At 49.2% G+C, this 25,218-nt stretch overlaps 1 long non-coding RNA gene and 2 pseudogenes across 1 annotated transcript; 1 reads left to right on the top strand and 2 right to left on the bottom strand.

The window, feature by feature from the left end:
* Nucleotides 1-2,105: 2,105 nt before the first annotated feature.
* LOC124309829 (uncharacterized) lies at nt 2,106-9,254 on the bottom strand (annotated as a pseudogene).
* LOC124309825 (uncharacterized) lies at nt 2,155-24,793 on the top strand. Its single transcript, XR_006909409.1, has 3 exons — nt 2,155-2,166; nt 16,582-16,587; nt 24,335-24,793. It is a non-coding gene; the product is annotated as an uncharacterized LOC124309825 (long non-coding RNA).
* LOC124309833 (uncharacterized) lies at nt 9,730-9,884 on the bottom strand (annotated as a pseudogene).
* Nucleotides 24,794-25,218: the final 425 nt, after the last annotated feature.

Below are 25,218 nucleotides of genomic sequence, written 5' to 3'. Positions count from 1 at the left end.
AGTGGGTAATCCCCGCTACCCGTTACAACCATGGTAGGCGCAGAGCCTACCATCGACAGTTGATAAGGCAGACATTTGAAAGAAGCGTCGCTGGTACGAGACCGTGCGATCAGCCCAAAGTTATTCAGAGTCACCAAGGTAAACGGCGGACGGGACGTACCCGCCACCGATTGGTTTTGATCTAATAAAAGCATTCCTTCCATCTCTGGTCGGAACTCTGTTTGCATATATTAGCTCTAGAATTACCACAGTTATCCGAGTAAATGTGTGTACGATCTAAGAAACCATAACTGATTCAATGAGCCATTCGCGGTTTCACCTTAATTTGGCTCGCACTGAGACATGCATGGCTTAATCTTTGAGACAAGCATATGATCACTGGCAAGATCAACCAGGGAGCTTCGATACAAAATCTCGGCTCGGAAGTGCGCCACCCATCGCCGACCAGGTCTCGTAGCCCGGTCGGCCGCGCGTCTACTGTGTGTTTCGGGACTGCACGCAGGCAGCCCCGGTTCCGTGTGCCGCCACCTCGACACTCGGCTTATAAGCGTTCGAACAATCTCCCGTGCCCATCGGCCAGATTGAAAGCGTCTGGGATACGTTGTTATAACATCCCTGGTCTTTGAGTGTACGCTCGGAAAGAAGCAAGTTGACGCGTGCGTTGGAGCGTTCAGCCTTCCGTGTTGCACGGAGAGCCGAACTTCTTGGTACCGCGTCAAGGGCCATTCGGTCTGAGACACCGACCCGCGGTAATGCAGTGACGATAGATGAAACGACGCGAGTCGCGTAGTTTCTTTGGTACGAGGCACGGAACGGTCCGCGAACGCCCGCTCCTGGTCTACGCCGACGTTCGTATCATGCTCGAGCACGTACTGGTACGGCGTAGCAGGCCGACGACGGGAGACCGGCCCGACCGACTTGCTCCTCTTACTAGTAGGAGCCTGGCCGCTAGGACGTCGGCGCCGGTACGGTGGTAGCACGGTCGGCTTACGGGGCCAAACCTCCGCGGGCTATCAAAAAAATTTGGAACTCCGGGAACTCTGTCGAAATTAACCAAGTTTCATTTGACGATGTTCCGACAGGCTCCCGGCCCGGATCGACTCCGGGACGCCGCGCATCGCCTTTCGGTCGACTCAGACCGAAATTTTTACAAGTACCGTCGGCCCGGATCGACTCCGGGACGCCGCGCATCGCCTTTCTGTCGACTCGGACCGAAACTTCATCGATTCCCGTCGGCCCGTATCGACTCCGGGACGCCGCGCATCGCCTTTCTGTCGACTCGGACCGTAATTTTTACAAGTCCCGTCGGCCCGGATCGACTCCGGAACGCGGCGCATCGCCTTTCTGTCGACTCGGACCGAAACTTCATCGAGTCCCGTCGGCCCGTATCGACTCCGGGACGCCGCGCATCGCCTTTCTGTCGACTGGGACCGTAATTTTCACAAGTCCCGTCGGCCCGGATCGACTCCGGGACGCCGCGCGTCCCCTTTCGCCCGACTCGGACCAAAATTTGCACAAGTGTCCCGTCGCGCCGCATCGGGGGTCGATCCGTCCGCCGTCGTCCCATTGGCCCCGGGACGCGGCGCATTGCCTTTCGGTCGACCTGGACGAAAATTTTCACAAGTCCCGCCGTGCCACGGTCGGTTCGCGGGTCCAGCGCTGACTATAGCGGGACGCGGCGCATTGCCTTTTCGTCGCCTGGGACGAAAAAAATTCCCAAGTCCCTTAGGGATCAAGGACGACGGCCGACGGTCGACGTATTATCGAAAGAATAATTACGGCCTATAATACCGTCGCCGAATCCCGCGACGTAACGAGGGGGTCTACCGGTCCGTTCGGTCGCGCTTGTCGGCCTTGCGTTCGCCGACCGGCGATCCGAGCTGCTGCCTCGGATATATCTCGAGTGGCAAGTGGGTACGGAAGAAAAATTTTCTTTTCTCAGTCCCCGCACTCGCATTACCATCGCACCCGCTTGGCGAGTAGAGCACGGCCGCGCCGGTCCGCCCGCGACTCGTCCAACATGGGACGAGCGACGCGTCGCGTGACCGGCGTCGAGCCAGCGCTCTGCAAACACAAACACATTGGGGCATCGTCTAACCGACAACACGAATTCCCAAGCCAAGGGCTGAGTCTCAACAGATCGCAGCGTGGTAACTGCTCTACCGAGTACAACACCCCGCCAGGTACCTAAGTCGTCTGCAGACGATTCCGAGTCTCGACATCGAACTGGATGACCCATGATCGACCGTTCGAGGCCAGACCGACGAGCGGGAAGATCCCGACGAAGGCCGAAGACCCCGCCTGGCAAACAGGGCTCGTGCGACGACCGGTCCGTGGACCGGCCACCCAGTAAAGTCACATTGTTTTGAGCCTTTCGACCCACGAGACTTCTAGAAATATCGTTGCCCCCTTTGACTAGAGAGGATACGGCCTTAGAGGTGTTTAGGCATAATCCCACGGATGGTAGCTTCGCACCACCGGCCACTCGACCGAGTGCGTGAACCAAATGTCCGAATCTGCGGTTCCTCTCGTACTGAGCAGGATTACTATCGCAACGACGAGTCATCATTAGGGTAAAACTAACCTGTCTCACGACGGTCTAAACCCAGCTCACGTTCCCTATTGGTGGGTGAACAATCCAAGCTTGGCGAATTCTGCTTCGCAATGATAGGAAGAGCCGACATCGAAGGATCAAAAAGCGACGTCGCTAAGAACGCTTGGCCGCCACAAGTCAGTTATCCCTGTGGTACTTTTTCTGACACCTCTTGCTGAAAACTCTTCAAGCCAAAACGATCGATAGGCCGTGCTTTCGCAGTCTCTATGCGTACTGAACATCGAGATCAAGCCAGCTTTTGCCCTTTTGCTCCACGCGAGGTTTCTGTCCTCGCTAAGCTGGCCTTAGGACACCTGCGTTATTTTTTGACAGATGTACCGCCCCAGTCAAACTCCCCGCCTGGCAGTGTCCTTGAATCGGATCACGCGGGAGTATGATCGACGATCGGCCGAAGCCTAACCTCACTCTTACACGCTTAGCTCTAGAACACCGTGACAGCCGTGACGAAAGTCCTCGACGCACGCGCTCCGCCTAACTGAGTAAGTAAAGAAACGATGAAAGTAGTGGTATTCCACTGGCGATGTTGCCACCTCCCACTCATGCTACACCTCTCATGTCTCCTTACAGTGCCAGACTAGAGTCAAGTTCAACAGGGTCTTCTTTTCCCGCTAATTTTCCCAAGCCCTTTCCCTTGGCAGTGGTTTAGCTAGATAGTAGATAGGGACAGTGGGAATCTCGTTAATCCATTCATGCGCGTCACTAATTAGATGACGAGGCATTTGGCTATTTTATTATCTATTGGCGGTTGAATGAAGGACGTGGACAAGACAAGTACGTGGACCACACGAACACTTGACACACTGGGGACAGCGGGCCCCTACCTCAGCGAAAGGAGCTAGCCGATGCCCCGTCGGGGCTGAGGGCAATGTGGACGACGCCTGAAGCCTGTCATTTGATTGAACCGCACCCAGTTGGTATGTGACCCCTGCAGCACCCGAGTCGTGATACCTGCGAGGAGCCTATCAGATAGCCCGAGCGAGCGGAGGCTTTGGTGCAATTGCTCGCACCAATCCCCCCTCCATGTGAGGGTGCACGTGGTCGTCTCGATGTTTGCTACCGGGACCGCTAGGTGCGCAGCTACGCCCTCCAGCAAGTCCCGGTTGTGGGCATAGTAACCCCGCTTTTTGACGTGACTTGTCGAGAGCGGGGTTGCGCCTGAGACGACCTGGGCATCGATGATTGCCCCGCGCCCCTCTTTGCTCGCTACGATGTCGGGCTTCCGGTTTCCCTCGGAGGTCTTGAACACCCTCTTCCTTTGGATGTTCCAGCCCTTATCCCTGAGGTCGGCAGCTAGCGTTGCGCAGATCGCGTCGTAACGGTTTACCCTGCCTCCGTGCGTTCTCCAGCATTGCTGTATGACGTGGGCAGCGGTCTCCGAATAGTCGCATCCAGCACAGCAGGTGGTACGCCGGCTGGTGCGTCGCTGTCCACGTGAGGTACGGACTAAAGTGGGGAGGCAGTTAACGCGGACGTGGTGGTACTGCACGTAATCACGGGCCGGGATAGCATCGGTCCCGTGGTGGACCCAGTTGCTGGACAGGGCGCTCGCGAAAGATTCCCGCAGCTCCTGTCCGTCCACCGACTCGTGCAGTACCATCGCCCATAGCTGCCGGCGTGCCTCGGCCGATGAGTCATCGCCCAGCAGCCCGGCTTTGCGCAGCGTGCGCCGGGCCCAGCCAAGTTTACGCTGGACCCTTCGATTTGCATGCGCAGCCCGGGCTGCGGGAAAATCGCTCTGGCTTAATCGGCCGAGGCGGCTGATGATCATCGCCGGGATAAGGGTGGTAAGGGAGGGAATATTCAATTCGCCATCCTGAGCTGAGGCGTGGAAGTAGCCAACCGCCGTGTCGTCAGGGAGCCTAAGCCAGGCGCGTACCGCGCACCTGACTTGTTTGTCGAGCGGCTCGACCCTTCCTGCCGTAGTCCTACCCAGGGCCAGTAAGTGATAGACCCTGGGTAGCAGGAAGAGCCGCAGCATGGTTAGTCGTTGCTGCGGCTTAAGCGGAGCTTTGGTGATGTTGTTGAGCTCCGCTCCAAGCTCGGCCTTGACAGTCGTAAGCCCCCCGGGGCTCAACTCGCCGCCCAAGTAACTCCACTTCTGGAGCACGCCGGTTTGGGTCAGAGGGCGGTCACGTAGTCGAAACAGCGGTTCGACCCTCTTTTTCTTACCGGCGGGCACCAAAGATAAAGTGCTACATTTGGACGGGTTGAGCATCAGCCCCATGCCTGCTGCCGTCTCTTCAACCTTAGCAAGTGCCCTCTGCATTCCCCATTTAGAGGATGTTATTAGGGTCAGGTCATCCGCGAACGCGAGACAGGCAATCCGCTCGCCTTCGAGGATGAACCCGACCTCAGAGGGCACGGCCGCAAGGATTTTATTTGCGACCAGGTTGGAAAAAATCGGCGCGAGGGGGTCTCCTTGACGAACTCCGCGCGGGACTGGTACCGGAGAGGACATTCTCCTGTCCGCCGCCAACCTGGTGGTTGCGCCTTTGTACAGCTCGGCCACATAGGACACCAAGCCGGTGGGTAGGCCGAGCTGTCCGACGATCGTTGCGAGCGCCGCGTGGCTTACCGTGACAAATGCCTTTGCGGCATCAAGGGTAGCCACGTGGAGCTCGCGACGCAGCGTGCGGGCCGTCCATAAGATGGCGTCAAGGACGGCCGTATTTTCGGCCGTTCCGTCGGCCGCTATAAACGCACGCTGGCGATCGTCGGTTAGGTTGGCGGATCTCAGGCGGTCAGCAAGAATGCGGTGTAATTGGCGAACCACTACCGAGCCAATCGAGATTGGTCAGTAGTCCCCAGGATTTTCCGGTACCTTTTTCTTCGGAATGAAGATAGTCCGGCTCTGAAGGAGTTGTCTTAGGAACCCCCCCTTAAGCATGACGACATTATAGAGGAGCGCGCGGGTGAATTGTGATATCGCGCGCCACTGCCTCGCCGTAACCATGTCTGGACCGGGTGACGACGACACGGGGACCTTGATGTCGTCAATCTCCTGAGCGGAGATTGGGTCCCACGTGTACCGTAGCTCGGGTTCTTCAGGCGGGATCCTAGAAGGTCCTGCGTAGTCCTTAGAAGGATGTCCAAGGAGTGGGCCCCAGTGCGTGACTAATTCGTCCAAGGTGTGGTTGGTCGAACTGAGGCCCCCTTCTGGGATCTCCCGAGCTACGTGGCGTCGATGGTTTTTCCACCCGGTCTGGACTCTGGCGTACTCCCGACGACGCAGTGTCCTCCTTGACGGCGGCTTTCCATACCTCTGGCGGATTGAGTTTGCGGCCGGCTCACGGCGCCTGGATCCAGCTGCAGCGGCTGCAGGGGGAAATACTCTGCCTAACCACTCGATTATGGCGACGTCTGTATTTCCCCCATCAAGAGCATCATCTGCGATGTCGGCCAACTCGTTGGCACGATGATGCTCCTCTTGCCGGGCTATCACGATTAAGCGACGTATAGCTCCGGCAAGGTCCTGCCCCGCAGTTGTAGCGGGAGCAGGTGCCGCTGGGGTGGGTGGTGTCACCATTGCTGGATCGGCGGAGGGAGTGCGCTCACGTGGTGATGGCAGCGAACGCCTCCTTTGTCCCAGTAGTCTGGTTGGAGTCCCAGGGGGCGAGTGGGCAGCCTCTAGTTGGTGCTGGGCTGCCTCAACCATTCTTCGGTAGTCCGGCCTGCGCCGGACCCCTTGAATCGCCTCCTGGGTCCTACCAGGAAGCGGAGCGAGAAGGTGCAGGTTCATGAACCTCACTCCTCGCTCGGTGGCCTGAGCCTCCTCGCGTGCCATCATACGCAACTCTTCATCCCTTCATCCAAGCTTGGCGCCGGGCAGTTCAATGGCCGCATTTACGTCCACAGGGTGCCGTATCCTGCGGTGAACTCCAAGCCCTCGCCTGACCCTTAAGAGAGTCATAGTTACTCCCGCCGTTTACCCGCGCTTGCTTGAATTTCTTCACGTTTACATTCAGAGCACTGGGCAGCAATCACATTGCGTCGACACCCGCTAGGGCCATCGCAATGCTTTGTTTTAATTAGACAGTCGGATTCCCCCAGTCCGTGCCAGTTCTGAGCTGACCGTTAAATGGCGGCCGAAGAGGACGACGGCAACGGCGTACCGCCGCCGAAGCCTCGCAGCAGGGAAGATCCGCGGGAGGCCAAGGCACGGGACCGAGCTCGGATCCGGTTATTACCATCGCCTCGCCCAGGCCCGGCACGTCAGCCAAACCGGCTTCCCGAACAAGCCCGACACGCTTCGATCCTCAGAGCCAACCCTTATTCCGAAGTTACGGATCCAATTTGCCGACTCCCCTTACCTACATTAGTCTATCGACTAGAGGCTCTTCACCTTGAAGACCTGCTGCGGATATGGGTACTAACCGGCGCGGGACCTCCACGTGGCCCTCTCCTGGATTTTCAAGTTCCAAGGGAAGATCCGGACACCGCCGCAACTGCGGTGCTCTTCGCGTTCCAAACCCCATCTCCCTGCTAGAGGATTCCAGGGAACTCGAACGCTTATACAGAAAAGAAAACTCTTTCCGGATCTCCCGACGGCGTCTCCAGGTCTTTTTGGGTTACCCCGACGAACTCTCTTGCGAGGGCCCGACTTGTAAACGGTTCTGCTGCCGGGTTCCGGAATAGGAACCGGATTCCCTTTCGCCCGACGGGTGTGTCACATTTCAAACCGAGCGCGTCCACGCCGGGGGGAACGCCGAGCGAGACCCGACGTTCGCACAATCACCGGCGTCACGACGCGCGTGTCAGGCATGGAAATACACCAACATCGTCATCGGATTTTTCCTAGGGCTTAGGATCGACTGACTCGTGTGCAACGGCTGTTCACACGAAACTCTTCTCCACGTCAGTCCTCCAGGGCCTCGCTGGAGTATTTGCTACTACCACCAAGATCTGCACCGACGGCGTCTCCAGGCAGGCTCACGCCCAGACCCTTCTGCGCACACCGCCGCGACCCTCCTACTCGTCAGGGCTTCATGAAGGCCTAGGCCGCCTCGTATGCCGCTGACGGCCGAGTATAGGCGCGACGCTTCAGCGCTATCCATTTCCAGGGCTAGTTGCTTCGGGAGGTGGGCTGTTACACACTTCTTAGCGGATTCCGACTTCCATGGCCACCGTCCTGCTGTCTTAAGCAACCAACGCCTTTCATGGTATCCCATAATCGTCGACTTTGGCCCCTTAACTCGGCGTTTGGTTCATCCCACAGCGTCAGTTCTGCTTGCCAAAAGTGGCCCACTTATCACTCTGATCCGAGATCTCGTGGCTTCATGGTTCGAGCAAGCCGGAGATCTCATTCATTTAAAGTTTGAGAATAGGTTAAGGTCGTTTCGGCCCCAAGGCCTCCAATCATTCGCTTTACGGGATGAGACTCGTGTACGTTTTGTACGCGAGTGCCAGCTATCCTGAGGGAAACTTCGGAGGGAACCACCTACTAGATGGTTCGATTAGTCTTTCGCACCTATACCCAGTTTCGACGATCGATTTGCAGGTCAGAATCGCTACGGACCTCTATCAGGGTTTCCCTGACTTCGCCCTGACCAGGCATAGTTCACCATCTTTCGGGTCCCAACGTGTACGCTCTGGGTGCGCCTCTTCTCGCAGTAAAAACGAGACGCCCCGGGAGTGCGGGGCCGCATCGTGACGCGGCCCATCCTCCCTCGGTCAGCGCTGGGCTGACCTTTACTTCCATTTTGCCTTTAGTTTTGCTCGTCCCAATGACTCGCGCACATGTTAGACTCCTTGGTCCGTGTTTCAAGACGGGTCCTGAAAGTACTCAAAGCAATAGCGTCGCCGACCGGTATTTGATAATTTGAACGAGCCAGCCAGAGGACACCGCCAACCAACAGCTAGCCAGGCCCGAGGACGGCGCTAGGTCCGACCACCAGGATCCGCTGACCGCGCTTGCGGCGGGCCCGACGCAGTTCAATGCGGCTCTTCACCGTTCGGGTACCGCCGGGCAGACGGACGGGCAACCGGGGGTCTGCCCCGACGAGACTGCCGAGACAGCCAGCCGACATGGCCTAAGACCGACACCCAACGGGTCGCGACGTCCTACTAGGAGAGAAGTGCATGCCGGCGCCGCCGGACATTGCATCGCGACCGAGTGCCGTGGACGCGAGGTCCCGACATCACGAGCTGCGGCGAACCCTGCGTCGCTGACGATGAGTCTCCCCGTTCGATCTTTCGGGTTTCTCAGGTTTACCCCTGAACGGTTTCACGTACTCTTGAACTCTCTCATCAAAGTTCTTTCCAACTTTCCCTTACGGTACTTGTTCGCTATCGGTCTCGTGGTCATATTTAGCCTTGGACGGAGTTTACCACCCACTTAGAGCTGCACTTTCAAGCACCCTGACTCTGAGGAGAGATCCACCCGTGGCGCGTCCTGGTCACTACGGGCCTGGCACCCTCTGCGGGTAAATGGCCCCATTCAAGATGAACCTGGACGCGGGCCGACGCCCCGGGATAAGTGAATCCTCCCAAACACTACGTTTCCCGGCGGCAGAACCGCGGGATTCAGTGCTGGGCTGTTTCCTGTTCGCTCGCCACTACTGAGGAAATACTAGTTAATTTCTCTTCCTTTGCTTAGTAATATGCTCAAATTCAGCGGGTAGTCTCGCCTGCTCTGAGGTTGTCCTAAGATTGTGAGTCTGTCGTCGGCGACGGTCGTTCGTTCAAAAACAACACCGTCGACACGGACGAGGACACAACGTATTTTTCATACGTTCCAGCGACGGAAACGACCGTAAACGCCCGCCGTACGGGAGACTCAGGAGCCCCCCGCGGCGGAACGTGGACGGAACTTCTTTACATGAGCGGCAAACCGTGGCGCGGTCTGTGCCTCGCCGTGCTGGATTCGTTCGTTCTCTCGACTTTTGCTAACACCGGAACGTGACGAACGGCAGCGACAGCTCGACCCCGCGATTTGCGGCGACGCGTCGCGACCGGGACATACGAGTTCGTTTGAGGCGACGCGACCCGCTGCCGCGCGACCGGCGCGCGATAAGGGCTGCGAACGCCCAGTCATTTGCTCGCAGAGATACGGTGCGCTGTTCCCCCGCGGGGTTTTCGCAGCACCGTTGCCGACAGAGCAGTCTGTCGTTGTTGAACGACCCTTAGCCAGGCGTGGTCCGGGAATTGTATCTGTGGACCGCAATGTGCGTTCGAAATGTCGATGTTCATGTGTCCTGCAGTTTACAAGTTGACGCGCAATTAGCTTCGTTTTTCATCGACCCACGAGCCAAGTGATCCACCGTTTAGGGTTATCATATACCGGGACAATCTCTTGAAACTATACATATAACGCGCATGCGCCAAATAATTTAATCTCTTCGGTCGGTGAAATCGCGCCGCGGTGATGTTTTCTTCTGCTGAGCAAGGCGTCAACGTACACAAAATGAAACAAAAACTGTGATTCTCTGGCGTGTAAAGCCGTGGATTGAGGTTATGCTGCTGTTTATTTTTACGTAGCGTGAATTGTCAAAAAAGAATAGTATCGTTTAGCAATACCTTGGTTGATTTCGGAAGATATTCAACCGACGCAATGAAGAATTTTGCGGAAAAGCAAATATCGAATCATACAGAAATTGGGTGTTATTTATTGAAAGAAGAAATCTGAAATTCAACGTGAAATGTCATTAGCAAGTGGGAGTCTGGACAAACAGAGGTAGGTAAGTAAAAACAATGATTATTGTGAACAGATTCTTCATTTACACAAAATTCAAAATGAATGAATAGTTGAGACCCAGTAGAAGGTATTTCCAGAGTGAATTCGTTACGGTGCAGTGCTCCAGAAGTCAGTAATTAGTGCCGATGAACAAGAAATAAATGAAAGAAATGAGTAACAAGGAATGAAGAAATTATTCATCTTAAACACCAAGCTTAGGAGGACAAAGACTAGTAATTAACAGAGAACGTACCCGACGCAATACTCACAAAAACCCTCGCCGATATCATTGATTAGTTGACAAAGTTTTTGCAGCTCCATTGTACAACAATCAATGTTCCGTTAACAAAGAGGGTTCACCAGATATCCAAGAATAAAAAGAGAAAAAGAACAACAGTCAATATTACAGTGTAAATCATGCTACTAATGAAAAATTAGGAAACAAAACAATAACTTACAAAACAATCGTCCGATAACACTGGGAGACCAATTTCCACTCTTCTGATCACCCCTTGTCTGACCATTGGTTGCCTTTCAAAAAGTGCTGCCTTTTTTTTTGCCTTAAAAAATACCGAAGGATCCTGTTTGATAATAATAGCTTCTAATATTTTCAGGTACAAAATAATTCATTGTCAAAGCGGGACTGAATTTTTCAGGCATGGAAGCATGTGAGTGAATTCCCAATTACGTGATCTTTGACAATGACAATATTGCAACATGGATTCAATGATAAAATTCGTTTTTTTTTCAGCAGGCTCGAAGTTCAAACTTTAATCAACACGAGGAAAATTATGCCTTACCGGATGGTCAAAACGTTTAAGTGGCAAGGATCCTGGTTTCTCGAGCGGTGCAATCATTAGAACCATCGAACCTGGTTGTTTCGTCTGACATCAGGTGCCAGAGTGAATTTGATCAGGCCATCGCCACCTTTTTAACATCAGTTGAGGCAAAATTGAATAGCGGGATATACTACTGATCATAATGGCTGTATATCACATCATTTTACTTTGATCGAGCCAATAGCGATAAGTTTGTTACTTAACCGTTGCTGCCAATTCATTCTACCGAGGAATCATTCTGTGCACCATTGCAATTCAAGCATTATTATTGACCAGCATTGTTTTTCAAACCTCATACTATTTGATTTGGTATCTTTTTTTAAAGCTTACTTTCACTCTCTTCGGCATTGAATTCAGATAAATAGTTTTTCAAGTCCTCAATTAGATTGTAGGGTTGAATTTTGCTAGTAGTCGAGGAAATAAAACACTAAAGACGGCCCAACTGTCGATTTTTTGAGCAGTAGGACGGATTTTAATGCGGTTTTTTGCATTCGATTCGTAAGAGCGCCTACAAACTTTGTGAACTAAATTGATTAATTAATTTTCTGAAAATGCATTATGGCATTAATAATATGCATTTTGCAAGTGCACTTCCAAGAAACACTAAATAAAAAATTTGCTACTCGGGGGTTTTTGGGGTCGCTGAACACGAATATCGCCACGGCAACCGTCTCTGAGGTACCTGGTGCCCAGGGTGGACAGTATCAACGTCTTCTCCTAGAGTTTTGGCGAAAATTGTGATCGAATTTGTCGAAACTCGTTGCCTGGGGGTTTTTGGGGTCGCTGAACACGAATATCGCCACGGCAACCGTCTCCGAGGTACCTGGCGCCCAGGGTGGACAGTATCAACGTCTTCTCCTAGAGTTTTGGCGAAAATTGTGATAGAATTTGTCGAAACTCGTTGCCCGGGGGTTTTTGGGGTCACTGAATACGAATATCGATACGGCAACCGTCTCCGAGGTACGTGGTGCCCAGGGTGAACGTTTCAACGTCTTTTTCTGGAATTATCTTGAGTATTATCATTTTTACCTCAATTCAAGTATATTGTTCTTAATTCAATCACAAATTCGATCACAATTTTCGCCAAAACTCTAGGAGAAGACGTTGATACTGTCCACCCTGGGCACCAGGTACCTCGGAGACGGTTGCCGTGGCGATATTCGTGTTCAGCGACCCCAAAAACCCCCGAGTAGCAAATTTTTTATTTAGTGTCTCTTGGAAGTGCACTTGCAAAATGCATATTATTAATGCCATAATGCATTTTCAAAAAATTGATTAATCAATTTAGTTCGCAAAGTTTGTAGACGCTCTTACGGAGCGAATGCAAAAAACCGCATTAAACTCCGTCTTATTGCTCAAAAAATCGACAGTCCATTGCTTTATTTCCTCGACTAAAGGCAAACTGAATCAATCTCAATCTAGAACTGTTAAATAAGTCAAGTTAAGAATGTCTTTAGATTCAATCTTAGTTGACGGTGTCATCTGGCTAGCTAGTTGCACGATAACTTGAAACCAAATTCAATTTTACACTCTTTGTAGGGTCCTACGCTGAGACTGAGAGCTTGTGAATCTCCATGTACCGCAATTATTCTTGCATTTCATGTTAGCATTATCTGGAGCAAAAAAAATCCCATTTTGAGTGTTGAAATATAAATTGAACGTCGATATTAGTTATATATATATATTCTGTTTATGTCCATAGGTAAGAGTAGGTATAGTACGTATGTGTGTGTGTAGGCTGAGCAATAGCGTACCGGCAGGTAGATCGCCCCAGTGCGTATTGCGGGTTAGCTCTGAACCCAGCGTTTGCTTGACAGCCAATATTTGTATTCAAAGTAATATCAGTAAAGATCCGGGTCTTAATCAAAAATAAACTGCAGTATAAACAAATACCCTGTGTACCTTTTTCATTTTACTTCCACAACCTATATCAGGTTATGGGCCCAGTTACGAAGGTTTAACGCGAAAAGTCAGTGATTAGCTCATCGACGCTTTATTCAAAAGTGAAAAACCAATATGGCAGCCAGTACGTCGTTGAGCGGGCTTCAGACAATCGAAAAGTTGAAAGGCCGCGAAAATTATGATGATTGGGCAGTGGCAATGGAAGCTTACTTGACCCACGAAGATTTGTGGGATTTTATTAATCCCGACAATGCAGCGGCAGTTCCTACCGACCCCCAGAAAGACAAGAAAACTCGCGCCAAAATCATCCTTGCGGTCGAGCGGCAGGTATATGGACACGTAAGAGATTTGAATACGGCCCGTGATGTGTGGTTGGCTCTAAAGAAAACCTATGCAGATACAGGAGTGACCAGGGGTCTGCAACTGATAAAGTTGGTTACAGACACGAAGCTCGAAAATTGTTCGTCCGAAGAAAATTATATTGATACAATTGTATCGGCCGCTCACCAGTTGAAGAGTATCGGCTTGGAGTTCCCGGACAAAGTAATAGGAGCAATTCTGTTGAATGGTCTTCCCGAAGTATACAAACCCATGGTCATGGCTCTGGAAAGTTCCAAGATTGATCTAACGACAGACTTGGTGAAGACAAAGATTTTACAAGATGTTAAGTGGTTTTCAACGGAACAAAACAATGACTTGGCATTCTTTTCGCGCGCAAACGCTGGATACAAACCAAACAGAGGTGGAAGAGGCGTTCAGAGAGGCAGATCATCATTAATCTGCTATAGATGTAACCGTCCTGGACATTACGCAAGAAATTGTCGTCGAGTTAGTGGTAATAGCAGCAACTGGAGTCAAAATAATAACAACAGCGGTAACAACAGGAGAGATGGGTCTGGTGCCATGGCAGCTCAAGGCGGTGATGAAGAAGACGAGTACGAGAGCGCCGAGATTGAGTATGCGAGTGTGTTGCTGATAGCGATGGGCACATGTAGTAGCGACTCATGGATGATAGACTCAGCTGCTTCGAGGCATATGTGTAGTAATAGAGGTATGTTCGAGAATATGCGTGATTCGAAAATCAAAATAATAATAGTAGCGAATAAACAGAAACTCAAGGTATGCGGAGAGGGCGATGTAAATCTGTATACGCACCATAATAATAAGAGAGTATTAATTAAGTTAAAGAATGTTTTGTATTCACCAGAGTTGGCTTCGAATTTATTATCCGTAGGTGTAATGACAAAATCGGGTTGGAACATTGATTTCAAAGAGAAAGATTGTAAGATCTTTAATAAGCGTTCAGATATTGTTATTGTCGGAAATAAAAGTAAAAATGGTGTGTATGTCTTAGATATCAAGAATGATAAAATAAATAGTCCTAAATCTATTTTCAGTTGCCCTGCAGTAGTGAAGAAGGTTCAAAGTAAAGGGGAAAGTTTGGAATTATGGCATCGGAGAATGGCTCATTTAAATGTTGATGCTTTGAAAAAATTGTTAAGTAATTATGTAGATATTCAAGTAGTAAATGATAAAAATTTTTTCTGTGAGATTTGCCCAATGGCCAAGCATCCAAGACATTGTTTTAAATCCAGCTTTAATAGAGCCAGTAAAAAATTAGAGTTAATCCATTCAGACGTCTGCCAAGTTCCAACTTTGTCTTATGATGGATACAAATATTTTTTAACTTTTATAGATGATTACAGTCGAAAATCAGTAATTTATTTCCTTAAATCCAAAGATCAAGCTACTAATATGTTTTTGCAATTTAAATCTTTAGTTGAAAATGAAACGAGTAGTAAAATTATTAATCTAAGAATAGATAACGGTACTGAGTATTTAAATAAACAATTTAAGGATATTTGTATTAAAGCAGGAATAAATATTCAAACAACGATTCCAGGTAATCCTCAGCAAAACGGCCGAGCGGAAAGGCTAAATCGTACGTTACTAGATAAAGCTCGTTGCATGTTGATAGATGCGAATTTGTCAAGTAAATTTTGGAAAGATGCCGTAGCGACGGCCGCTTATTTATATAATAGGTCCCCTCACGCGGCACTTGAATGGAAAACTCCCGAAGAACTTTGGAGTTGTAAACTTCCGGACTTAACAAGCGTTAAAATTTTTGGTTGCAAAGCGTTCGCTCGAGTGCCGTCGGAGAAAAAGAAAAAATTAGATCCTCAATCTGTAGAATGTAAATTTATAGGTTATTGCCCGAGTCAAAGAGGTTTTAGACTTTGGGATATTGTAAACAAAAAAATTTTAGTAAGTAGGGATGTAATATTTGTTGAAAAATCTGTAAATTCTAAATGCTCTGTTGATAATGTTCAAAATAATTCTAAAAATATCGCTTTACTACCTATTCAAGAAAAGTCAGAAACGATTGATCAACCGAATCTCGAACGAAATCAAAATCGCGATAACGTGGACGAGATGGGTGCCAATGAACAGGCTAAACAACCGACTGAACCTGTGATTAGAAGAACATCTACTAGAGATAAAAAACGTCCAGCATATTTGCAAGATTACGTTACAAATTTTTCGTCGACGTCTAGTTCAAATCCATTTTCAGCGAATAGTACTTTAGAAACAAATCAATCAATTGATAGTAATAATTCTTTTGATGATTATCAAATGGTCCAAATCGATTCCACTCCTGCAACATACCGAGAAGCGATAGAGAGTCCTGAAAAATCTTCCTGGATCCAAGCGATGGATAAGGAGATGAGCTCGATAAATAAAAATAATATTTGGACACTTGTAGACTTGCCTATCGATCGAGAACCAATAACTTGCAAGTGGGTCTATAAGAAAAAGGTTGATGAAAGAGGTAATGCTTTCTGTAAAGCGAGACTCGTCGCTCGCGGTTTCGACCAAGTTCCAGGAATAGACTATAGCGAAACGTATTCGCCAGTAGTGCGCTATACAACTTTACGCGTGTTGTTCGCCTATGCAGCTAGAAAAGGTTTGGATATTCTTCATTTCGATGTGGAATCTGCATATCTTCACGGTGAGTTGGATGAAGAGATTTATTTAACTCAGCCGGAAGGCTATGAACAACAGGGTATTGAAGGAAAATTCTATCTATTAAACAAGGCACTCTACGGTTTAAAGCAAAGTGGCCGAGCATGGAATAAAAGGATAGATGGTGATTTAAAATTGATGAATATGACGCAGTCCAGGCAAGATCCATGCGTATATTTTTATATCGATGAAAATGTCATTTTAATTACAGTTATTTATGTCGACGACATTCTTACGTTCACAAATAGTATACATTGCGTAAAAACTCTCTTTGATAATTTATCTAAGAAATATCCCATAAAGAATTTAGGTGAAGCGAAGAGATTCCTAGGAGTAAATATAAGTCGCGATAAAGAAAACGGTTGGATAAGCTTAGATCAAATGCATTATGTAGAATCCCTTTTGCACAAGTTCGGCATGAGTGATTGTAATTCAGTGTCGACTCCAATCGAAACAACAGATTTTCCTGCACCAAGACAAAGGGATACGCGAAAGCCAGCAAACATACCTTATCAATCAGCGGTTGGTAGTCTCATGTATTTATTACAATGGACAAGGCCTGACCTTGCATACGCTATTGGTGCTGTTAGTAAATTTAATTCCAATTATACCGAAGAGCATTGGGAATTAGTCAAACGAATTTTTAGATACCTAAAGGGCACAGCATCATACAGACTGTATTATTTCAAATCAGGGAATCAGGATTTGTTTGGCTATAGCGATGCTAGCTATAATCAAAGTCTGCAAGATCCAAGACCAGTCGTGGCTTATGTTTTTATTATGCAAGGAGGCGCAGTCAGCTGGCGTTCCACAAGAAAAACTTTAACCAGTATTTCGTCGGAAGAAGCAGAATTTGTAGCAATGTCAGACGCAACCCAAGAAATCATTTGGTTGAGAGAATTGACCATTGAATTAAACATCATATCAAATAGTCCTATCCATTTAAAATCTGATTGTCGACCAGCGATTGATCATATCAAAAACGCGAATTATAGTTGTAAAACTAAACACATAAATGTAAGAATGTCTTTTGTCAGAGATCATGTACTTCAAAAAACTATCACATTAGATTTTGTCCCAACGAACGAAATGGTAGCTGATGCGATAACAAAAGCTGTAAGAATTAATAAATTAAATTTTTTCATCACCCATACAGGTTTATATAATACTTTTTTGTAATATATATATATATTTCTTCTTGTAAGTGGAGTTCAATTTAGGGCCAAGTGTTGAAATATAAATTGAACGTCGATATTAGTTATATATATATATTCTGTTTATGTCCATAGGTAAGAGTAGGTATAGTACGTATGTGTGTGTGTAGGCTGAGCAATAGCGTACCGGCAGGTAGATCGCCCCAGTGCGTATTGCGGGTTAGCTCTGAACCCAGCGTTTGCTTGACAGCCAATATTTGTATTCAAAGTAATATCAGTAAAGATCCGGGTCTTAATCAAAAATAAACTGCAGTATAAACAAATACCCTGTGTACCTTTTTCATTTTACTTCCACAACCTATATCATTGAGATTGAAAATGGAACCTGAAACACAGAGTTATTCAATAGCACAAATTGAAAACGAAGAATTTTATAATAGTTTCTGCAACAAAGGGACTCTTTCCAAATATCCTTGTTAGAAGGTGATGTTCGGAGGACTATGAACAAGATATTGTATCGAATTACATTATTTGGAAAAAAATCTTCATAAATTTTGTTAAAAATTAGATATTTATTTATTTTGATGGAACAGGGGATACAATCTTTACATTACTTTAAAATTGACATTACTCTAAAACATGATTGTCCTTGAAGCTAATTGTGACATTGAGGCGCATTTTGAGAAACTTGATTTTCAACTTGTATCACAGGATGTGATTTACGTTCCTGAGTTCTACGCTTTCGATTAGATTTTCTTTGTTTCGAACCGCACTAATATGAAATACAGAAATCATTTTAATAAATCTAATATAACTTGAATTTTTAATTTGAGTATTAGGTTTCCTTCATTCATTTAATCGATCATCATTGAAAATTTGCGAAATAAATTCTGATAATCATTCAGAAATTTTAAATAGTAGTAGCAATCATTTGTTAATCGAAAAAAATACATTGACTATCGAATATTCGTAAATTTTGTTGAACTATTTTCAAGAGAAAAAAGATTCACAGTTCCGTTACAGATAGTGAGATATTTAAATTTCTTAAACGCTCGGTTTAATGTCTCATTTTCGAAAGTGATAAAATTCAATATTACCGCCTGAAATCACAAAATAGTGAGAAAGTTGCTTAGTTGCTTGAAAGTGGCGATGATCTTTGTACGTCTGACAAATTGAATGGGCAGATAACAGTGAATATCAGAGATGTATTTATTTCAGCCGTATCACCTGTTGATAAATGAAAATTCCATTGTTATTTCTAATGTACGAAATAATAAAAATGATTAAATGAAGTGTTCGCACCTACCTGCTGCGTTTCTAATTTCTTCCAAGCACCCAACATTTGAACAGATTTCTCGTTTTAGTCGAATTAAGCCAATTTTCAAAGAGCGTGAGCATCAACTTTCCGAGTCACTACCTTGACTGTTTGAGATTCTAACCTCAAAAATTTGTATAAACTACAACGCCGCCAGAAACAGAGTTCGACAGCTGAGAAACTCGGAGTGGCTAACCTGCCCGAGCAGCCGACAAAACTCGCGCATGCGCATTATATGTATAGTTTCAAGAGATTGTCCCGGTATGTGAATTTTGAATTAAGAATGCTAAAATTACGGTTGTTACCGGCTTTCTGTGGTCGTGAGCGCGGCGCCGCGTGCGTCAGCCTATGCACGGTTGCGCGCGGGAAGGAACGCGCGCCGCGCGTCAAATTTCGTTCCTGCGATAGTTCAAGAGCCGACATTGCCTCGAGTTCACGGGTCGTCTGCCGGAATAAACCGGCCCGGACCCGATCGGCTCGCAATGCAAATTGACGGCGGACGGCAGTGGGCCGCGTCAGCGAGTCCTGGGCATCGCTGCCCTCGACGCTGCCGCGAGCTTCCTCGTACGGGCGAAAATTCTCTTTGAAGTCTACCGCGTTCGCGGCCTGCGTCCGGGGTGTACCGTCGTTGCATCGAGGACACCTGGGCGCAGATAGGCTGCCCGCGAAGAAGCGCTGAGACCAGCTTCGCACGTCTCTCTCGTATGACCTGACCGGGTCGAACGAGTCGAGGCGGACCACGGAGCGGTCCCCTCTCGGCACCGAGTCGGCCAGAGGTGCAAACGACCCGCCGCTGCTCCGCGCTGGACGCGGAGCGACGGGTCGACGCCTCGGCGCGAGTCGGTCGTCGGGCGGTTTTAGCCGGCGACTGCACTCGTCGCGACGGCGGCGAACGCCGGACCCATCGGATCCGGCGTCAGCACCGCGTTCGTTGTCACGACGATTGTGTTGCGCGCCGCGGCAACCGGGCCTGACCGTTACGTCGTTTAAAGTTTTGTGAAATTTTGTTCGCGACACGTGGGCGTGACACGCCGCTCTCGCGGCGAGTCAGCCCCGCGCGCTTACGAGTCGCTGCTTCGGCAGTACGAAACGTCAATGATCCTTCCGCAGGTTCACCTACGGAAACCTTGTTACGACTTTCACTTCCTCTGAATGATCAAGTTTGGTCATCTTCCCCGCAACATCGGCAATGCCTAGACATTGCCGCGTACTAGTCCGAAGACCTAACTTAATCATTCAATCGGTAGTAGCGACGAGCGGTGTGTCCAAAGGGCAGGGACGTGATTAACGCGATCTTATGACTTGCGCTTACTGGGAATTCCTCGTTTATGGGGAATAATTGCAAGCCCCAATCCCTAGCACGAAGGAGGTTCAGCGGGTTACCCGGGCCTTTCGGCCAGGGAAGACACGCTGATTCCTTCAGTGTAGCGCGCGTGCGGCCCGCAACATCTAAGGGCATCACAGACCTGTTATTGCTCAATCTCGTGCGGCTAGAAGCCGCCTGTCCATCTAAGAAGATTTATTTGTACGCCGGTAGTAAAAACCGCCCGACCGAGGCCGGGGGCCTTCGAGATACCGGAAGGTACGCGTATTTAGCAGGCTAGAGGCTCGTTCGTTATCGGAATTGACCTAACAAATCGCTCCATCAACTAAGAACGGTTATGCATCACCACCCACCGAATCATAAAAGAGCTCTAAATCTGTCAATCCTTCCGGTGTCCGGGCCTGGTGAGGTTTCCCGTGTTGGGTCAAATTAAGCCGCAGGCTTCACTCTTGGTGGTGCCTTTCCGTCAATTCCTTTAAGTTTTAGCTTTGCAACCATACTTTCCCTGGAACACAAAAGCTTTGGTTTCCTGCATGCTGCCCGCCGAGTCATTGGAGGAACTTCGGCGGATCGCTAGCTGGCATCGTTAATGTTTGGAACTAAGGCGGTATCTGATCGCCTTCGGAACTCTAACTTTCGTTCTTGATTAAAGAAAACATTTTTGGCGAATGCTTTCGCTTCTGTCCGTCTTGCGACAATCCAAGAATTTCACCTCCAATGTTGCAATACGAATGCCCCCATCTGTCCTTATTAATCATCACCTCAGGGTTCCGAAAACCAACAAAATAGAACCGAGGTCCTATTCCATTATCCCATGCACACAGTATTCAGACGAAAATAGCCCGCTTCAAGCACTCTAATTTGTTCAAAGTGAACGTACCGGCCCACCTCGACACTCAGTGAGGAGCACCGCGATGGGATGTTAGTTGAGCCGCCCCGGAGGGCTAAGCCCACCGGTAGGACGTCCCGCAATCATGCCAGATAGACACCGCGAGCGGTGAACCGACAGCGTGGGACGCAGATTTAACTACGAGCTTTTTAACCGCAACAACTTTAATATACGCTATTGGGACTGGAATTACCGCGGCTGCTGGCACCAGACTTGCCCTTCAATGGATCCTTGTTGAGGGATTTGAAGTGTACTCATTCCGATTACGGGGCCTCGGACGAGTCCCGTATAGTTATTTTTCGTCACTACCTCCCCGTGCCGGGAGTGGGTAATGTGCGCGCCTGCTGCCTTCCTTGGATGTGGTAGCCGTTTCTCAGGCTTCCTTTCCGGAATCAAACCCTGATTCCCCGTTACCCGTTACAACTATGGTAGGCGCAGAGCCTACCATCGACAGTTGATAAGGCAGACATTTGAAAGAAGCGTCGCCGGTACGAGACCGTGAGCACGCCAAAGTTATTCAGAGTCACCAAGGTAAACGGCGAAAGGGACGTACCCGCCGCCGATTGGTTTTGATCTAATAAAAGCATTCCTTCCATCTCTGGTCGGAAATCTGTTTGCATGTATCAGCTCTAGAATTACCACAGTTATTCAAGCAAATGTGTGTACGATCTTAGAAACCATGACAGATTTGATAAGCCATTCGCAGTTTCACCTTAATCTGGCTCGCACTGAGACATGCATGTTTTAATCTTTGAGAAAAGCATATGACTATTGGCAGGATCAACCAGAGAGCATCGATACAAAATCTAGGCTCGGACGTGCGCCACCCATCGCCGACGGGGTCTTTTGCCTGGTCGGCCGCGCGTCTACTGTGTGTTTCGGGACTGCCCGCAGGCAGCCCCGGTTCCGTGTGCCGCCACCTCGACACTCGGCACATAAGCGTTTGAACGATCTCCCGTACCCGTGTGCTAGATTGAAAGCGTCTGGGATACGATGTTATAACATCTGTGGTCTTCGAGTGTACGCTCGGAAAGAAGTAAGTTGACGCGTGCGTTGTAGCGTTCCGCCTTCCGTGTTTCACGGAGAGCCGAACTTCTTGGTACCGCGTCAAGGGCCATTCGGTCTAAGACACCGACCCGCGTTAATGCAGTGACGATAGATGAAACAACGCGAGTCGCGTAGTTTCTTTGGTACGAGGCACGAAACGGTCCGCGAACGCCCGCTCCCGGTCTACGCTGACGTACTTATCGTGCTCGAGCACGTGCCTGTACGGCGTAGCAGGCGGACGACGGAAGACCGGCCCGACCGACTCGCTCCTCTTACTAGTAGGAGCCTGGCCGCTAGGACGTCGGCGCCGATACGGTGGTAGCACAGTCGGCTAACGGGGCGAAACCTCCGCGGACTATCGAAAAATTTTGAACTCTGGGAACTTTGTCGAAATTAACCGAGGCTCATTTGACGATGTTCCGACAGGCTCCCGGCCCGGATCGACTCCGGGACGCCGCGCGTCGCCTTTTGCTCGACTTGGACCGCAGCTTTGACAAGTCCCTTCAAACTTTAACAAAAAAAAAAAAATTTTAAATTTCTGCTCATTCGACGATGAAAATATCGAAATGGGTGCTTATTCAACTGAGCAACAATCAGAATTGATGCTTATCTGTTTGAGCAATAATCAGAATGGCTGCTCATCCAACTAAGCAGAAATCAAAATGGATGCTCATCTAACCGAGCAAATAATTCATTCTCAAACTGTGTGTCGGTAAAACCGGGCAAAAATACTGGTGGCGCCGTCTATGTCAACAGCCGGTAACAATATTGTGGTTGAGGCTTACCATCGCGGTGGTAACACACCGACTGTCGTAAGGTGAGCATCGTGGCTGATTTGCCGGTACGCCGCCATGTTGTGTCCCAGAAATCCCGTATCTACACAACCCAGGGACTTGGAAAGAATTTTTTTCTTCCCGTACCCGTTGCCACTTGAGATATACGCAGTTCAAATCGCCGGACAGCGAACGCAAGGCCAACAAGCGACCGGATGAACCGGTGGACCCTTGGTACGCTGCCGGATTCGGGGATGGTAGGCCGACATTCAGCCGGGACAAAACGTGGCCCTGATTTTATCGATAATACGTCGACCGTCGGTCGTCGTCCTTGATCCCCGAGGAACTTGGGAATTTTTTTCGACCCAGGAGACGAAAAGGCAATGCGCCGCTTCCCATGATGGTCGACGCTGGACCCGCGAACCGACAGCGGCACGGCGCGACTGAAGGGACTTTGTCCGGGTCGACCGGAAGGCAATTCGTGGTTTCTCGGAGTCGAGCCGATGTGAACATGCCGACGATGGACCGACGTACGCCCGAGCTTCGGCCCGATGCGGTGCCACGGGACCTGTGCAAGTTTCGGTCCGAGTCGAGCGAAAGGCGATGCACGCCTTCCGGAAGTCGATCTGGACCGGGCGCCTGACGGGGCTTTGTCAAATGAGCCTTCGCAAAATTCGACTCACAGCGAACGAGTTCCCGGAGTTCAAAATTTTTTGGATACCCCGCAGAGGTTTCGTCCCGTAAGCCGACCGTGCTACCACCGTATCGGCGCCGACGTCCTTGCGGCCAGGCTCCGACTAGTGAGCGAAGCGAGTCGGTCGGTCCGGCCTGCCGACGCCCGCCTGCTACGCCGTACCGGTACGTCCGCGAGCACAATCCGTACGTCAGTGTAGACCAAGAGAGAGCGTTCGCCCGCCATTCCATGCCTCGTACCAACGAAACCAATCAACACATGCTCATTTATTATCGTCACTGCATGACCGCGGGTCGGCGTCTCAGAACGCATGGCCCTTGACGTGGTAGCAAGAAGTTCGGTTCTCCGTGAAACCCGGAAGCGAAACGTTTCAACGCACGCATCAACTCGATTCTTTGCAAGCGTATACTCAAAGACCAGAGATATATTCACGTATCCCATACGCTTTTAATCCCACCAACGCGACGGGTCCGGGAAATTTGTTCGAACGCTTACAAGCCGAGTACCGAGGTAGCGGCAAACGAAAACGAGGCTTCCTGCGGGCAGTCCCGAAACACATAGTAGACGCGCGGCCGACCGCGCTAGGAGACCCGGCCGGCAATGGGTGCGCACGTCCGAGCCGAGATTTCACATCGAAGCTCCCTGAACAATTCTGCCAGTATTTACATGCTTGTCTCAGAGATTAAGCCATGCATGTCTCAGTACAAGCCTGATTGAGATGAAACCGCGAATGGCTCATTGAATCAGTTATGGTTTCTCAGATCGTACACACATTCACTTGGATAACCGTGGTAATTCTAGAGCTTATACAAGCAAACAGAGTTCCGACCAGAGAAGAAAGAAATGCTTTATTAGATTATAACCAAACGGCGGCGGGTACGTCCCGTCCGCCGTTTACTTCGGAGACTCCAAATACCTTTGGGCTGATCGCACGGTCTTGTACCGGCGACGCTTCTTTCAAATGTGTGCCTCATCAACTGTCGATAGTAGGCTTGGCGCCTACCATGGTTGTAACGGGTAACGTGGAATCAGCGTTTGATTCCGGAAAGAGAGCCTCAGAAATGGCTACTACATCCAAGGACGGCAGCAAGCGCGCAAATTATCCACTCCCGGCACGGGGAGACGGTAACGAAAAATAACGATTCGGGACTCGTCCGAAGCCCCGTAAGCGGAATGAGTACGCTTTGAATCCTCTAACGAGGATCCATCGGAGAACAAATCTAGTACCAGCAGCCGCGGTAATTCCAGCTCCAATAGCATATATTGGAGTTGTTGCGATTAAAAAGCTCGTAGTTGAATCCGTGTCCCAAGCTGTCGGTTTACCGCTCGCGATGTCTAACTGGCATCATTGTGGGACGTCCTACCGGTGGGCTCTGCCCTCTGGGGCAGCCGAACTTATATCCCATCGCGATGCTCTTTACTGAGTGTCGAGGTGAGTCGGTACGTTTACTTTGAACAAATTAGAGTGCTCAAAGCAGGCTATTTTCGCCCGAATACTGTGTGCATGGAATAATGGAATAGGACCTCGGTTCTATTTTGTTGATTATCGGAACCCCGAGGTAATAGTAGGGGAGCCTAAGAGGCTAAATGGTAAGTCACTTTAGCGCTGCGAGAATCTATTGGATCATAAAGATCAGATACTAAAAAGAAAAAAAGTTTATATGATATATGCTCTTTTACTGCCGGGGGAAGTAGGTACTAATTTTCAAAAATGTAAAAAAAATTCATTATAGAGAAATACTCGAGTGCGTCAGACTTTAATATCGTATACGCCCTATGTGCTTCCGGTAACAGAGAAGTATTAATCTGCCGCCTTACAAGTCGGGGGTGGCAGCACGAAGGGGTAGAAAATGGAAAAAAAAAAACTTATTCAAGCTTATCAGATATTCAGGGGTAATGTTCAGTGACCTCTAAAAGGTATCCTATTCAAAAGACTGACGATTTGGATGCAGTCAGAACTCACAGCCGATT

This window comes from Neodiprion virginianus, unplaced genomic scaffold (genome assembly GCF_021901495.1).
Source record: "Neodiprion virginianus isolate iyNeoVirg1 unplaced genomic scaffold, iyNeoVirg1.1 ptg000053l, whole genome shotgun sequence".
Taxonomy (NCBI): domain Eukaryota; kingdom Metazoa; phylum Arthropoda; class Insecta; order Hymenoptera; family Diprionidae; genus Neodiprion; species Neodiprion virginianus.
This window is presented reverse-complemented; position numbering and strand designations above follow the sequence as displayed.